General features: G+C 44.3%; 1 protein-coding gene across 1 annotated transcript in view; it reads left to right on the top strand.

Annotated features, from left to right (window-relative positions):
* The window catches only part of LOC311234186 (gamma-aminobutyric acid receptor subunit pi), a gene marked incomplete at its 3' end in the record, with an annotated part of 214,713 nt that overhangs the window by 120,531 nt on the left and 77,569 nt on the right, over positions 1-16,613 (top strand). The gene's annotated exons all lie outside the window — the stretch shown is intronic.

Here is a 16,613-nt window from a genome sequence, read left to right on the forward strand (position 1 = left end):
TCACAAAGCGGGTACTTATGTCAATTCAATTACCTGGATATTGGATTGCATGAGGAGGGGACATGGTAGTATAAGTGCAGATCCCTAAGCGCTATAAAGAGGCATCATGCCAGCGTCACAGGTGATCATGGCAGCAGTAATTGTTGCCAGACGCAGGCATCGTAATGCCAGGCGTGCCCGTGAAAGAATATTTCGAAGGAGAATATCACCTTTTTTATTTAATTGAGACCAAAATCATCCGGAGACACAGGTTGCCAGCTCAATCAATCCTTGATCTATGACGCTGGAAGCAGGCCAATGAAACATTTATTCTGGAGGATAATGCTGAGGTTCTATTATCCTAACTAAACATTAAATACAACTTGCTCCCTCAAAATCTTCACTGGCACAGTGCCTAAATTGTCAAGAGGGGTGTGTTGTCGCGGGAAAAGTTACAGTAGTACAGTAATGATGCAATAAGGACGCTCCCTTACATTTCTTCCTGTCCAGCCAGAATCTATAGACGGATTTAGTTGATTGAGGTTTCGTTGGAACACTAGAAAATAGATCTTATAAACAGTATATGATTTGTTTGAGAAATATAAAGCCACAGGCCGAGATAGCCTTTGCAACGTGGCGTGATTTGCTCCAAGTCTGGCTGTGAAAAATATGGCTATAAGTGACTGACTAGGGCTGGGCGATTCTTGCTCAAATGTGAATCACGATTTTTCTCTCTAAGAATTGAGATCACGATTCTTATTTTTTCAATAAAATCATTTATTGCACTCTTTCTTAACTCATTGGCCGCCAGGAATTAGTCGGGCCCCGTTCTAGCACTGCCACGCTTTAAAAGATAGGAGTGTGTCACCTTGTTTGTAGAGCTATAACTATATTCTATATTATAGCTATGGATACAATACTATGGCCCATTTGACATCACCTATCTATCGTTCAATATGTGAAAAAGAATTAATTTCTTCATCCATACGTTCCCGTGTTATACCGTGGTGAATATAAGTATGGTTACAGCGTGGTCTGGGGTAATTCCCGAAGGGCTGAGTAATAGCCTTATACGTCAATTCTACTATAAACTTTGCCGTTTCCTACCTGTACACGCTACTATTCCCAAATCACATCTATGTCAGAGGTATTATGTTTCATCATGAATGCATGAAAAGGGGATGGGGGGTCGTTTCTGATTATTTGATTGTCAGTAACGGCATTCGTATCAGCCCGATCGGTATAAAAGCATTGCACGATCAAGCAAAAATGTACGTCAGATAGTCCTTACCTGTGATCGGGAGTATTCCAAAAATAATATTCCAATTGTTTGATCGCCATCTGGTACATCTGATGTCCATTTGGTGCACGGCATAACCCACCACAACATATGGATCGGGGATATTTGACACGCTTCAATGGAACCGGGAGAACCGCTCCACTGGGCCGACAAGGAAAAGTGAGACCGGAGACATTTGGCCATTACACAGGCCAAGATACAAGGTTACAAAGGGCACTTGATACCGCCGTCTAGCTGGATGCGGCCGGTATTGCACTTTGGCGATCTCAGACTCATTCCCTATGGTAACAACAAGGTCCCTGGATGAATAATGAATACAAATATCGAAAAACGATCAAATAACGAGTAAACTCGTTGTTGGCGGGGAGTAAAACAGACAACATAACATATCAAAGTGCTTGACTTAAACTTAACATATATGAAAGTGCTTGACTTAAGTCTCTTGTAACATACAAAATAACTCAAGTCAGAATCGTCATCATTTAAAAAAGTTAAGTAAAAAGTAAAAAATATATATAAATATTATTTTATTTAAAAAAGAAATTGTCATAATTTAGAAATAAGATTGCATAGGTCTATGAATCGAGATCGCGATTTTATTTTGATTAATCATGCAGCCCTATGACTGACTATGCCATCTTACATTTCGTCTTGCAGCCAGAATCTATGGACAGATTTTGTTGATTGAGGTTTCGTTGGAACACTCGAAAATAGATCTTATAAACAGTATATGATTCTTTCGAGAAATATAAAGCCACAGGCCGAGATAGTCTTCGCAAAGTGGCGTATAAATATAATATAATTATGAAATCAAATATAGTTAACTTAATAAAGAGATTGAATACAATTATAAATATAGCACAATAGAATACAATTATATGTGACGAATGTAATTGGAATAGGACATTACAAACATATGCAATGAGGAAAGATAGTGACAAAAACACAGGACGCAATGTATCATGAATATACAAATTAAGCAAGCTATACATTACGAAGTAAACTAAATACAATACGAAATGAACGGAATACTAATTGTGGGGCCACCTCCTCCTCTCCTCCAACGTAGGGTGCCTTCTTCTCTCCACACACCTCATCAACACCTGAACATCCCTATCTTCAAATTAGTTTTTATTTGGCAGAACAAAATATATCGAAATGCTTGACACTGTGCCTCCTGCCATTCACTCTCAGCTCCCTGCCCTTCCCTAGCTGCCTGCGCCAGCTCCACAGCCATCACATGTCCTGGGTTCACTGGGAATCTAGACAGTGCGTCGGCATTCACATTGTTCTTGCCCGGTCGATACTTAATACGATGATAATACAATATTAACGTATTTTTCACCATTAGTATTCCATTCATTTTGTATTGTATTTAGTTTACTTCGTAATGTATAGAGCTTGCTTAATTTGTATTTTGTGTCTATGCCTCATTCCGGACTTATTTTTCCACTTCCTGATATATGCCAACAGCCTGTCAGGAGTGTAGACTGCTTCGCGAGCCAAATGCACAGGGGAAAACTCCACCCATAATGGGCGTGTCTGCGCTGGTATCTCATCCGCGCAATGGGTCTCATTCCCCAAAATGTTCCAAAGAGTTCTCTTGGAAGACTTATCTTGGAACCGACTGAGACAGAATCAATGACAAGTTCACTCTGAGTCCCCAACGTGCTGGTAATATGTCTTAAATGGCTCAAACGGTCACAGCTCAAACATTTTTGGTCGTAAATCCGTAAATCGTAAATCCGAACGAAGTTACGACCAAAAATTTCGTCTTAGCCAGATTTAGGCCCATTTAAGACATATTAGGGCTGGGAGTGGGAGTCCCCAAATTTTCCTGAGATCAGATTTGATCGTGGCTGAGAGCAGATTTAAGAGTGCTGAGGAGCACTCTTAAATCTGCTCTCAGCCACGATCAAATCTCATGATTGATTGACTAATTTAAAATTTCATTATAACTTGACAGACTGTGTTCTCATAGTGATTCCTTCACGTCAACGCTACAGGCCTCCTTGGAATTAATTACTTAATCATAATTAAAATAAATATGACAATATTTGTACGATAAGAAATTACGCATTTGATGTCGGAAAAATAAATAATATGGATTAATCTGATCACAGGGAAGCTGCTTAACCATATCTGAACCAGCTATTTTGGACAAATGTATAATTACTTTAATTACTCAGATATTCAAACACAATTATGCAATTATTGTGAAATGATTGAAAATAATAATTATTTAATGCCTTCTGTGGAATTTGTATTTCTTACACATCTGTTTTAATGATTAATTATATACATTTGAAAGAATGCAGGTCAACATGCAATGTATCCCATTGATTGGTATACAATGGGACAGACCTTTGTTTGATTGATTGATTGATTGAAAACTTTATTAACAGATTGCAGAATGGGTACAGTACAGTACAGCTCAATTAAATAAGGGGATGCAGACCAGAGAAAGAATTTCGTCTTGTTCACATCAGGGTCCCCCATTTTCAATTCATCATAACATATATGACACACATGACACAGATAGACAGTACTGCTACATCTATACATTTATGACATACCAGATTTGCAAATACAGTACTGTTTGTGATACAAAAAGAGTCCAGAAAAGAGAGTACATTTGACGTAGAAACTGTTGGAGGAGGTTGGGTAGGAGGGGTGGTAGACTTACACTGTACAAGCAAAACTGTACATTGGAATATTGACAAAACCATACTTGGTCATTTACTGTACATTGGAGGGGGTTGATATAGCTATAAACCTGCATTCCTTCGAATATATCATTAATCAATTAAACTTATATTGAAATACACTATATAGCCTATACACCAACACTGAAATGACAGTGGATAAATAAATAAGAACTAAAGCTAATCGGTGGAAATAGACTGCATTAATATTGTAAAGTCAACTCTTGCTTTCCACTCCAAAGGACATAAGGAAACAACTCCAAGTTCCAACTCCAAGTAAATTTTTTTTTCAACTTTTCAACAGTTTCAGTTGCAGTTGATTCTTGACTGGTTGGTTCTTCATATAGGTTGAAAACCTTCGAAAACAAAGAAAAAAGGTTTTAACAATGCAATAAACATAAACAATAAACAACAATAACCATCTTTTCAAACCAATAAGTTCTTTTTAAACATGGTTGATTTTAAACATTAAATATATATTTTAAATAATCAAGCGTCTTTTAACGATAGTGTTTACACAATGAATGCCAAAATGTAAAGTATTAAATTACCTTATAAAGTCGACATTTTAACACAGTCTTAAATTAACTCATAAAGTAGACATTTTAACCCAATTATTAAAGTCATTTTCAATTAATCATTTCTGAATTGTAACCTTTAATAAATGATTCAAGTTAGTAAACATTTGATTCAAGTCAAGTAAACATTTGGTATTTTAAATTGAATAAGTGAAGAAATATAGCTAAACTTTAAGCTTGTAGATCAGCTCTGATTGAACAAGGCATTTTAAACCTTTAAACATGAGTTGTCGATCTTTTTAGTAGTCTTTCAAATTCTTAAATCATTTTAACATTTCTAACTTGGTCTTAATTTGTAAAGAGATACTTTTAAACATAAATGAAAACCAACTCTCAAGCAAGTGAATGTGTAGACTGAAACAGTTGGAGCTACTAAACACACAATTGAATTAGCCTGATTTTAACCACATTTAAGCAGAAGTATAAATAAACAGTAGAATAAGTAGAACATAACCGACCATTGGCGTCTTTGGGGGTAGAGCTGCTTGGGTCGACCTTCAGCTTGCTTTGTTTGTTTGTTCTGTGAGTGTCTCCACAGCAGCCTTTAACAGCTGTTCAATCAGCCAACGGCAGCCATCTTGCAGCTGATGCACTCTGGGAGATGTAGTTGGTAGTTGTCTGAGGTGTCTTGACATGCTCCACTCATGAGTTTTAACTCAACACCTCCCACTTGAGCTCCTGGGTTCTTAACCACAGAGGTCACTCAAGTCCTTCACGCCTCTGTTGTTCTTCAGTAGGAAGTAGAATGACCAGCCGTCTGACATCTCGATGCAGAATTGTGGCCGGGATTTTGGTTTTTTCACTGTTTGATTTTGTGGGCTTTCCTTTGTCATTTGCTTTCGTGATGGGGACAGGATAGCTGGGAAAGGTCCTCACCAGCACATCTCTTACGATGCCTTTGCGGTCAGCGTTGACACTGACTACTCTAGCCAGCTTGTACTGTCCTCTCAGGGCATTTTGGTCAGCCAACCAGACCACATCTCCAACAGCAACATTTCGCTCTTTGGTGTGCCATTTGTTCCTTATGAACAAATTAGGACCGGCCAATTGGCTCCATTTCTTCCAGAACTTGCTGACTTCTGCCTGAATATTCTGAAGTCTTTTGTATGGGTAGCCATCAAACTGAAAGTCTCCAGGGTCACCTTTAGGATGGGCACGTCCTAAAAGCAGAGAGTTTGGAGTGATGTACTCTATGCAGTCTTCCCTGCTTTGAGTTCTTGCATCGATGGGTCTCTCATTAGCAAGGTTGGCTGCCATGAAGAGAAACATTTGGAATTCTCCCCATGTGAAAACACCTTCTCCACCAAGGTTGCTTAAGGCCCGCTTCACTATTCTGACAGCTGCCTCTGCTGCACCGTTCCTGTGGGGAGAGTCTGCGGGGTGGATCTTCCACGACCATTCTGTGCCATGTTTGGCAGCTCTTCCTTCAAGTTCAGGCCTGTTCAGTTGGTCAAGGAATTTGTAAAGCTTTTCCAGAGCAGGCTTGGCTCCCACAAAGTTAGAGCCAGGGTCTGACCAGAGTTTCCTGGGGTGTCCTCTCAGCGAAGTGAACCTTTGATAGGCGAGCAGGAATCCTTCGGATGACTGGTCACTCACCACTTCAGTGTGCATGGCTCGGGAAGCCATGCAGCAGAAGACGATTCCCCATACTTTGAGTCTGGTCCTCTTTTTGACCTCATCCTTCACTTCATAGGGGCCGAACAGGTCCATGGTGGTGAATTCAAAGGGTGCAGCTGGGCCTGTTCGCTCTGGAGGCAGGTCAGCCATGATTTGTTGACACTGTTTTACATTGTTCTTTCTGCAAACGACACAGCTGTCAACCACCCTCTTGGCAAGTCTCCGGCCTTTTATCACCCAAGCCTTTTTCCTCATGCGAAGAAGGGTTCCTGCTACTCCCTCATGGTTTGCTTTGTGGGATTCTTGTGCCAGCAATGTAGACACCCACGATTCAAAAGGTAAGACTGGCACTGCAGTCTTCACTTCGTTGAACATCTGGATTCTGCCTCCACAAAGTACGAGTCCAGAGTTCACGTCTTTGTACACTGCCAATCTGCTTAGAGTCGTCTCTGGGAAGGCTATAGCTTCTTGAGCAGCGAGGAAAAGGTCTTCAGATGCGTTGTCAAGTTATTTTACAGTCAACCCAGCTTGTTTGGGTCATGCCTCCCACTTTGACTGCCCTGGCACCTGGCACTTCCTCTCTAGCCACTGCTTGACAGCTCGTTAGACCCAGGCGATGACTCTCACCAGTTTGGACAGGTTGCTGAATCTTCTTATTTCCACAAGATCTTTGACCCAGCCAGTGGGCTTCCTTCTTAGAAGAGTTGGCATTTCCTTTTGACTTTCCTGTGTGGTCAGAGGGTCGTCTTCCTGCGGACTGATTTTAGCTTGAGCTCGTGTGATTGCAGCTGAAAATGCTTTCCTTTGGAGTGTGTTTACGCTCTCCCTGGCCTGGGCAGCTACCTCTCCAGCTGATTTAATGGGCCACTCCTCCACTGGCCACTTCAGGAAATCTGGTCCATTTTGCCAGGTGGAATCCTCTTTTAAATCTTCAGGAGTGCCTCCTCTTGTAATGATGTCAGCTATGTTCAGACCTCCACGGATCCACCACCAGTCCTGCACTGGTGCAGTCTTTTGGATTTCACCCACTCTGTTGGCAAAGAAGCTTTGGTACCCATAACTGTCTCTCTGGATTGCCCCAAGGACCGTCTGACTGTCCAGCAGATGGAACCATTTCTCGATCTTCATTCGAGCATGCTTTTCCACATACTTCCTGATTCTGGCTGCGAAGACTGCTTCACAGATCTCAGCTTTTACAGCTTCTCCCTTTTGATCCAGAGGTGTCAGTTTGGCTTTTGATTCCATGAACCGAACTTCAATGCCATGACATGTTTCCCACCTTAAGTACATCACAGCTCCAAAGGTTTTGTCACTTCCATCAGAGAATGTGATGCCCCAAGGGTTTCCTTTCCAGTCAGCTGGTGTGAGGCTTCTGTAGAATTTCACCTGACCAAGCTGTACATATTCTTCAAAAAGCTGTATGGCTTCTTCTCTGATGCTTTCCGAGAGTGGTTTGTCCCAGGTTTCTTGGGTCAGCTTGCCACCACCTCCCTCTTGGAATGCCTTTCTGACAAGAATTGCTCCCTTCTGCTTGACCGGTGCTACTAGGCCAATTGGGTCGTACAGCCCGGCTACTTGGCTTAAGAGAGCCCTTCTAGTCAGTGGGTTTGGTGTTTCGGTTCTCACCTCTTCTTTGAGGAGATCTTTGCCAACTCTCATTTTCTTCTTTCTTTTGGAAAAGTTAACTGAGGTCAACATGTAGAGCTTGTCTTCGTCCACTTGGTAGCCGATGCCTAGGGCTTTGTTGTCTTCTTCCCTCATTTGATTTGGGAGAATGAAGGTTTTCCCTTGTTCCTCTTTTAGGACTTCCTTCTCTGTTCCTTTTCTCCCACTTTGCCCTGACCGGACCCATGGTTTGAGGAAGAAGCCTTCAGCTCCCAAAATCTCTTCAACTTTTGCAGTGATTTTGTCGAGTTGATCCAGGTTATTGTGGGAGGTCAAGAGGTCGTCCACATAACTGTCCTCTTCAATGACAGTTCATCTTCCAAGTGAACAAAGCTGGGCAGGCTCGCCGTTTCTCTCATAGCCAACTGAGCGATGCAACCAGCAGGTTTGTCCCCGATGTTGACTCTGGTGATTGCATATTCAAAGATCTCCTCTTCTGGGCTGTCTCTCCAGAGGAATCTGTGTAGATGCATCTCACGCTGCTCCAGCCACACAGAGTTGTACATCTTCTTTATGTCTCCTAGAGCTGCATGCACACCTTCTCTGAACCGTAGCAGTACAGCTCTAATAGGGTTGAGTACATCTGGTCCCTTAAGAAGGATGTCATTCATGCTCACGCCTTTGTATTTCTGGCTGCTGTTCCAGACAATACGAACTGGTGTTGTCACTGAATGGGGGTTTGGCGCCACCAGGTGGCTCACATACCACACTGGTCCAGTCCACTTGTCAATGATGTCATCGGTGAGTTTTATGGCTGCTCCTCGTTCGACCATTTCCTGGATTTGGGTTGTGTATACGACTTTCCAGTCTGGTTCTTTGCTCAGTTGTTTTTCTATCCTTAAGAAGCAGGCCTGGACTGCACTTTTGTTGTAGGGGAGAGAGACAGGATCTACGGTCCAAGGATATTTTGCATCCCAGTGTGGAGATGGGGTGTGAGGATCCTCCTCTTTGTAGGTGAGGCCTCCTTTAATGATTTCATACTCCCTCTCCTCTGCCAGGGTCATTTCTTTTCCTCCTGGTGGACAGTTTCCACATCGACATCCTCCACATCTTGGTTCACATGCAGCTCCGATGCTGTCCCAGTGCCACCACTCAAGGAACTCACGGTTACTGGCAACTGTGAATGTCTCTTGATATTTGACTGCTGCTGTTCTCATGGAGCGAGCAAAGTGAGTTCTTGATTCATATGCTTCCACGTCCACCTCTTCATGCAGATCAGGATGTGCTCCGCCCACCGTCTTCCCCAGTGGACTCTCCCATAAGACGAGGTCTCCAACTACTTTTACTCTTTGGGGAGCGAGTCTTCCCTCTCGGTGGCTTATGAGTAGTTCAACCTCTTCTGGCCTTTCCAGCTCTTCAAGCTTGACCTCCGGGAAAAACCTTTGCAACCTCTCTGGTTGAATCACTTGATGGACCTTGGCGATTTCATCTAGGCCGTAGCAGACTAGTTTGTGGGCTTTTTCAGTGCCTGTAGGAGTCTTCACTCTAACTTTGAGGAGGTATCTCTGAGTGTCCACCTTCATGGCCATTCCTCCAACCCCATGCACAATCAATGTTATCTTCTCTCTTCTCAACCCAAGTCTTTCAGCAGCCTTATGGGTGATGTAGTTTGTATCTGACGCTAGGTCAATCAATGTCCCAATTTTCTGACCAGCGTTTGCAGTGACTTTCATCAGCATCATGATGACAGGAAGCTCGGCGAGACCATATCTTCGCAGTAGTTCAGACTGGCCGGAGGTTTTGAGTGCCACTGTAGTTTTGTTAGTAAAAGCCCTTCTGCCTCGATCTGCCATTTCAGAGGAGAGTTCAGACAAGAACGACTCTTGTTCCTCTGTGAGTTTGCCTTTGTTGCCGTCTCTTCCACCTCTTCCTTCTTCCCATCGAGGCTTGAATTCTCCTTTTGGGCAGAGGATATAGTGGTGGTCTGCGGCATTTCCTGCCTTCTTACAGTCTGCATTTCTGCATAGGAATGTCTCTCTGCAGTATGCAGTTCCGTCATGGCATCCAAGACATTTCCTGCATGCTCCCAGCTTCTTCAAGGCAGCCGTCTTCTCCCAAAGCTTCAGTCCCTTGAACTTCCGGCAAAAGAACAGTTTGTGGTTATGTCCACTGTCGCCACAGACAACACATACGTCAAGCTCTAGTCTCTTTGTGTTCTTTGTCGAGGCAAACTTTCTTTCATTATTTTTGTCCGGGCGATCTGGCTTGTCAGTCTTCTCCACAATTCTTAGTTGATCAAGCCTCTCCAGTACGTCTTCCTGGTTCTTCAAATATTTCAAGAGCATGTCAAAATGGTTCTCTGCTGTGACATTGCTGCTGGGATCTACCATGAACATCAACCAGTCTCTCTTGATAAAGTCAGGTAACTTGCTTTCAATTGATTTGATCACAAGTGCGTTGTTTATGGCCCCAGAGTTGCCCAATTCAGTGAGATCTGACAGAGCCTTCTCCACAGTTTGTATAAGGTCGATGACCTTTCTTGGCTGGTTTCCTTTTACATATGGTATCCTGTCGAGCTCTTCAAGGATTTCCACAGTGATGCTTGATTTATTTCCATGCCTGTTCTCTAAGACTCTGAAAATGTCTCTGGCTGTAGTGTAGGTAGAAAGTCTGAGTTCTTTGGAGATTTTCTCCTCCACGCTGTCCAAGAGCTGGATCTTTTTAACTTCAGGGGATCCGGATGGCTCTCCCTGCCTTTGCAGGCTTTCCCAATCTTTTCTCCATCTGTGATATTCTCTCTTATTTCCAGAGAAGGTAGGTAGGGTGGTTGGCTTTATCCTCACCAACGGTGTCGTCGGATGGTGTGGTGCAACTCCTGTGCCTTGCTCAGCATTCCTCAGGCTGCGTGCAGATGTAAACTGAGGTTTCCTCATCTTCAGCCTGAGAAGGGTGTCTTCTAGCTTCTTGAGCCTCGCATTCAGTTCATCTCTGGATTCGTCAGGTATCCATTTCTCCCACGTGGACATTATAGAGATGGCCTTGTCTCCCATCTCGTCTGAGAGCGTTAGGTGCTGTTCATAGCACTCTAACGATTCAGTCCTCACTGGCACAGTTCCTGCTGCTTCACTTACTTTCTCAGCTCCATCAATAGCTGTTTCCAGCTCATGTTTTCCATATTTGGACCACAGGATTAGCTGCACAATGTCTTTGATCTCTGCCATCTTTGTTTCGGCTTCTTTTGAAGTATGTTTGAGGTCGTCCTCTTGCTTCTCGTCAAGCCCTTTCTCTTCATCCTCAGGTTCTACTTCAGCCTCTAGCCCAAACCTGAATTCATCATTTGCCTCAAGCACGGCTCTATAACAGAGTGAGAGTGTGCTGAACTCATCCATCAGCTCGGATCGCAGCATGGTGTCTGCTCCTCTGGCAATGTGGTTGGCTTGTTTGGTGAAGCGGCATTTTGCTGTGGTCCTCTCCTTCTTTAGTTCTTTGACCTCCGCCATATCTTCAGCCATCTTTATCCTTCCGTGTCAGCAGTATTGGGTCAAAGCAGTTTTATCCTCGTCCTCCACTGCTAGCACTTGGTTTTCAACTGTAAAGTCAACTCTTGCTTTCCACTCCAAAGGACATAAGAAAACAACTCCAAGTTCCAACTCCAAGTCAATTTTTATTTTCAACTTTTCAACAGTTTCAGTTGCAGTTGATTCTTGACTGGTTGGTTCTTCATATGGACAAGAGGCAGGGGAACTATGTGAGAATGCTATTCATCGACTACAGCTCGGCATTCAATACCATAGTCCCCTCCATACTCATAGCCAAGCTCAGGGACCTGGGCTTGGGCTATGACCTCTGCCAGTGGGTCTTGGACTTCCTGACTGGCAGACCCCAGGTGGTGAGAGCAGGCAACTGCACCTCCTCATCCATCACCCTCAACATAGGGCCCCCCCAGGGCTGTGTTCTGAGTCCCCTCCTCTACTCCCTGTACACACACGACTGTGTGGCTCAGCGGAGTAGCAATACAATCGTCAAATTTGCTGACGACACAGTGGTGGTGGGCCTGATCTCTGCCAACGACGAGAGGGCCTACCTGGAAGAGGTCAAGGTCCTGGCGGGATGGTGCCAGGAAAACAGCCTCTCCCTGAACGTCAGCAAAACAAAGGAGATGATTGTGGACTTCAGGAGGTCGGGGGTCAAGGACTACAGCCCCCTCAGCATCGACGGGGCACCGGTTGAGAGAGTCAACAGCTTCAAGTACCTCGGAGCCTACATATCCGAGGACTTGACATGGACCACACACATTAACAGTGTGGTGAAGAAGGCACGACAACGCCTCTACTTCCTCAGGCGCCTAAGGAAGTTCCAAGTCAGCCAGAAGATCCTTAAGAACTTCTACTCATGTACAATAGAGAGCATCTTGACCGGCAACATCACCTCCTGGTTTGGGAATAGCACTGCAAAAGACCGAAGCAGACTACAAAGAGTGACACGTGCAGCCGAACGCACAATTGGAGGGGGGCTCCCCACCCTCCAGAACATTTACTACAAGCGTTGCAAGGGCAAGGCTAAGAGAATCATTAAAGACTCCAGTCACCCGAACAACTGCCTCTTTGAACTGCTGCGGTCAGGCAAGCGATACCGGAGTCTCAAGGCGAGCACAGAAAGACTCAGAAGTAGCTTCTATCCCCAGGCCATCAGGCTGCTAAACGAACAATGAATGAACACTACACAACAACAACCACCAAACGCACATAGCACACACATCCACACGCACACACTCACTTTAAACAAACACACTGTAGCACCCACTCCACACACTTTATAGCACACACCCACTTTAAACAAACACACTGTAGCACCCACTCCCCACACTTTATATTTATGGATGAAGGATTGCACTACAACTCGTACACCTTACTGTAAATTGTACCTAAAATTGTACCTCATCCCATTTCTGCTTTGCACTAGATAGTACTGTACATTAGTACACTGCATAGTATTGTGTATTGTATATTATATGGTAACTCAGAACATTGTACATATGTCTATACCGAACACTGTGACCTCATTTTCTTCTTCTAAATTCATGCTATATTATGTTATTATGTTATTTGATACTATCTTGTCTAGCACAGTCTCTGGAGCGTAACAGTAAGAAGCATTTTGTATGAAAGTATTCTGTACTTCTGTATGACAACTATTAAAGAACTTGAGAACTTGAACATATAGGTTGAAAACCTTCGAAAACAAAGAAAAATGTTTTAACAATGCAATAAACATAAACAAACAACAACAATAACCATCTTTTCAAACCAATAAGTTATTTTTAAACATGGTTGATTTTAAACATTAAATATATATTTTAAATAATCAAACGTCTTTTAACGATAGTGTTTACACAATGAATGCCAAAATGTAAAGTATTAAATTACCTTATAAAGTCATATTTTAACAGTCTTAAATTAACTCATAAAGTCGACATTTTAACCCAATTATTAAAGTCATTTTCAATTAATCATTTCTGAATTGTAACCTTTAATAAATGATTCAAGTTAGTAAACATTTGATTCAAATCAAGTAAACATTTGGTATTTTAAATTGAATAAGTGAAGAAATATAGCTAAACTTTAAGCTTGTAGATCAGCTCTGATTGAACAAGGCATTTTAAACCTTTAAACATGAGTTGTCGACCTTTTTAGTAGTCTTTCAAATTCTTAAATCATTTTAACATTTCTAACTTGGTCTTAATTTGTAAAGAGATACTTTTAAACATGAAAACCAACTCTCAAGCAAGTGAATGTGTAGACTGAAACAGTTGGAGCTACTAAACACACAATTGAATTAGCCTGATTTTAACCACATTTAAGCAGAAGTATAAATAAACAGTAGAATAAGTAGAACATAACCGACCATTGGCGTCTTTGGGGGTAGAGCTCCTTGGGTCGACCTTCAGCTTGCTTTGTTTGTTTGTTCTGTGAGTGTCTCCACCACCAGCCTTTAACAGCTGTTCAATCAGCCAACGGCAGCCATCTTGCAGCTGATGCACTCTGGGAGATGTAGTTGGTAGTTGTCTGAGGTGTCTTGACATGCTCCACTCATGAGTTTTAACTCAACAAATATTCCATAACAAGTCTTGTGTGCACCTACGAATGAACAGTAGCCTATAGGCTTAATTATGGAATAATAAGCCATACTGCGTTCATTCATTACGCCCGCTGTAGGCTATATATATTATATTTCATTCATTCATTCATATACAGTACTGCGCGAGCGCGTGTGTGTGCGCGAGCGCTGCAGCAGGTGTACCGTGAGCTGTATATGATGCCAATACATTAATCTAATCTAGTTTTGATGGCGCGCAAGCGTGATTACGAAACCTAGCCGCATTTCTTGGAGACGTTCTCGGATTGGCACTGACTGACACTAGGTTCCGTAATCACGCGGCTCGCAAGACTCGCAAAGCACTTCCGCCATTCCTGTGAGGTTTGGTTCTTTCCCCACCACAGGCTTCTTAAAGTACTGTGATGATTGGTCCGCTGCTCACCCACTCGCTCTGTTCCTTTAAGTTTTCGGTTAATTAATTGCATTCTCCTCTTCACACGCTTCTTCCTGTAGACGCCGTTTGATTGGTGCTCCCCCAACCACACGCTTGTCAATCTCATCCCGCAGCTGTCACAGCTTGTCATTAAGCATTCCTTTTGCTTATATATACCCTGATTCCCCATTAAGTGTTGTTGGATCGTTCTGATATATTCTCTGCATTTGCCGTTCCTTCCGTTGAGACCCCGGGAGATCCTGGTGAGCCGTTTTTCCTGTTCCTCCACCCGTGCACCACCTAACCGTCTGGCGGACATCACCCTAGCCTGGGCGGACCAGCGGGCGACGGTGGGTGCACTCATGGACTCTGGTGCTGATGTTAGTTTCATGGACGTTGGGTTTGCCACCCGGGCCAACATTCCACTTGAGGACCTCGAGAGGCCCTTGGAGGTCTTCGCGCTGGATCATCGCCGCCTGGCTGACGTCACTCAACGCACCTGTCCAGTCCTTCTCACCGTTGCTGGTGACCACGTTGAGAGGCTCCAGTTTTTCGTCACCAGCTCTCCCCTTGTCCCTGTGGTCCTGGGCAGGCCCTGGCTCGCGCTGCACGAGCCCCACATCGCCTGGTCCTCCGGTACCATCAAGGGGTGGAGCTCCTCCTGTCGTGCCCGGTGTCTTCAGGTGCCGTCCAGCCCCCTCACCGGGTCCCAGTCCCCGTCTCCGGCCTCCCTCGCCGGTCCTCTGTCCCCGTGCCCGGCCTCCGCTGTCGGGCCCCAGTCCCCGTCTCCGGCCTCCCTCGCCGGTTCTCTGTCCCTGTGCCCGGCCTCCGCTGTCGGGCCCCAGTCCACGTGCCCGGCCTCCGCTGTCGGGTCCCAGTCCCCGTCTCCGGCCTCCCTCGCCGGTCCTCTGTCCACGTCTCCGGTCCCCCTCTCCGGGCCTCTGTCTTTGTCCCCCTCTCCAGTGCCCCTGATCGCCGGCTTCCTTCGGTCCCGTCCTGGCAGGCCGGGGCCGAGTGGGTCGCCGGGTGGCTCCCGTGGAGGGGGGAGTACTGTGAGGTTTGGTTCTTTCCCCACCACGGGCTTCTTAAAGTACTGTGATGATTGGTCCGCTGCTCACCCACTCGCTCTGTTCCTTTAAGTTTTCGGTTAATTAATTGCATTCTCCTCTTCACACGCTTCTTCCTGTAGACGCCGTTTGATTGGTGCTCCCCCAACCACACGCTTGTCAATCTCATCCCGCAGCTGTCACAGCTTGTCATTAAGCATTCCTTTTGCTTATATATACCCTGATTCCCCATTAAGTGTTGTTGGATCGTTCTGATATATTCTCTGCATTTGCCGTTCCTTCCGTTGCCTGCTTTTCCCTGTGCTTTGCCTCCCAGGACTCTCAAGGAGTATTCCGTTTGGACAACCCGTTTCCCCGTTACGAAGCGCTCGCCCTGTTTGATCTGCTCGCTTTACGCACAGCGCTTTGGTGAGTTTTTGCAAGACAGTCTTTTGACTCTATAATTTTTCGTGTGTGTAAACACTGAAGAGATCCTGCTTTTTGTTCAGTCTGTCTCTCACCCTTTGCCTGTTTTTGGATTGTTCATTGGGATTCAGTATTGTTTGAACATTGCTCACTGTGTGTATTCACACCGAAGATTCTATCACTTGGATTATTGTTGGGACATTGCTCACTGTGTGTATTCACACCGAAGTTTCTATCACTTGGATTATTGTTGGGACATTGCTCACTGTGTGTATTCACACCGAAGATTCTGTCACTTGGATTATCTGTTTGGGACAAGTCACTTCACCTGTCACCTGTCTGTTCCCAACTGTTCACTGAGCTAACCCGCTCTCTCTCTCTCCCTGTTCCGCTACCACCTCGGAGTACTGCCGGGAGGATTCTGCAGAGCGGCTCTGACGTCACTGACAGATTCCTCAGACGTAACCTCCCCGGGAGAAGCTGCAGAGCAGCAACATTCCTCAAATGCTTGTATCCCAGTCTGTTTCTGTTTTCAACCAAGTTCTTTCTGCTATTCTGTAAAATAAACAAGCCCTAGTTTTTGGCTAACTCTGAAACTACTCTCTCTGTGCCATTTGCGTTTGGGGTCGGTGTCAAACCATAACAATTCCATTTGCACACAGCTGCATCACTAGTTGCCTTATAAGGAGCTCTGGAGGCGTTGTTTTGTATGCAAATGACCTGAACGGGAACGCGCTTTCGAGTTTAAAATCTTTTTTCAAAGATATATTCTGGAAGACTTATCTTGGAACCACTGAGACATAATCTATGACAAGTACACTCTGAGTC

Source organism: Notolepis coatsorum, assembly GCF_963971535.1.
Source record: "Notolepis coatsorum genome assembly, chromosome: 9".
In the NCBI taxonomy this organism is placed as follows: domain Eukaryota; kingdom Metazoa; phylum Chordata; class Actinopteri; order Aulopiformes; family Paralepididae; genus Notolepis; species Notolepis coatsorum.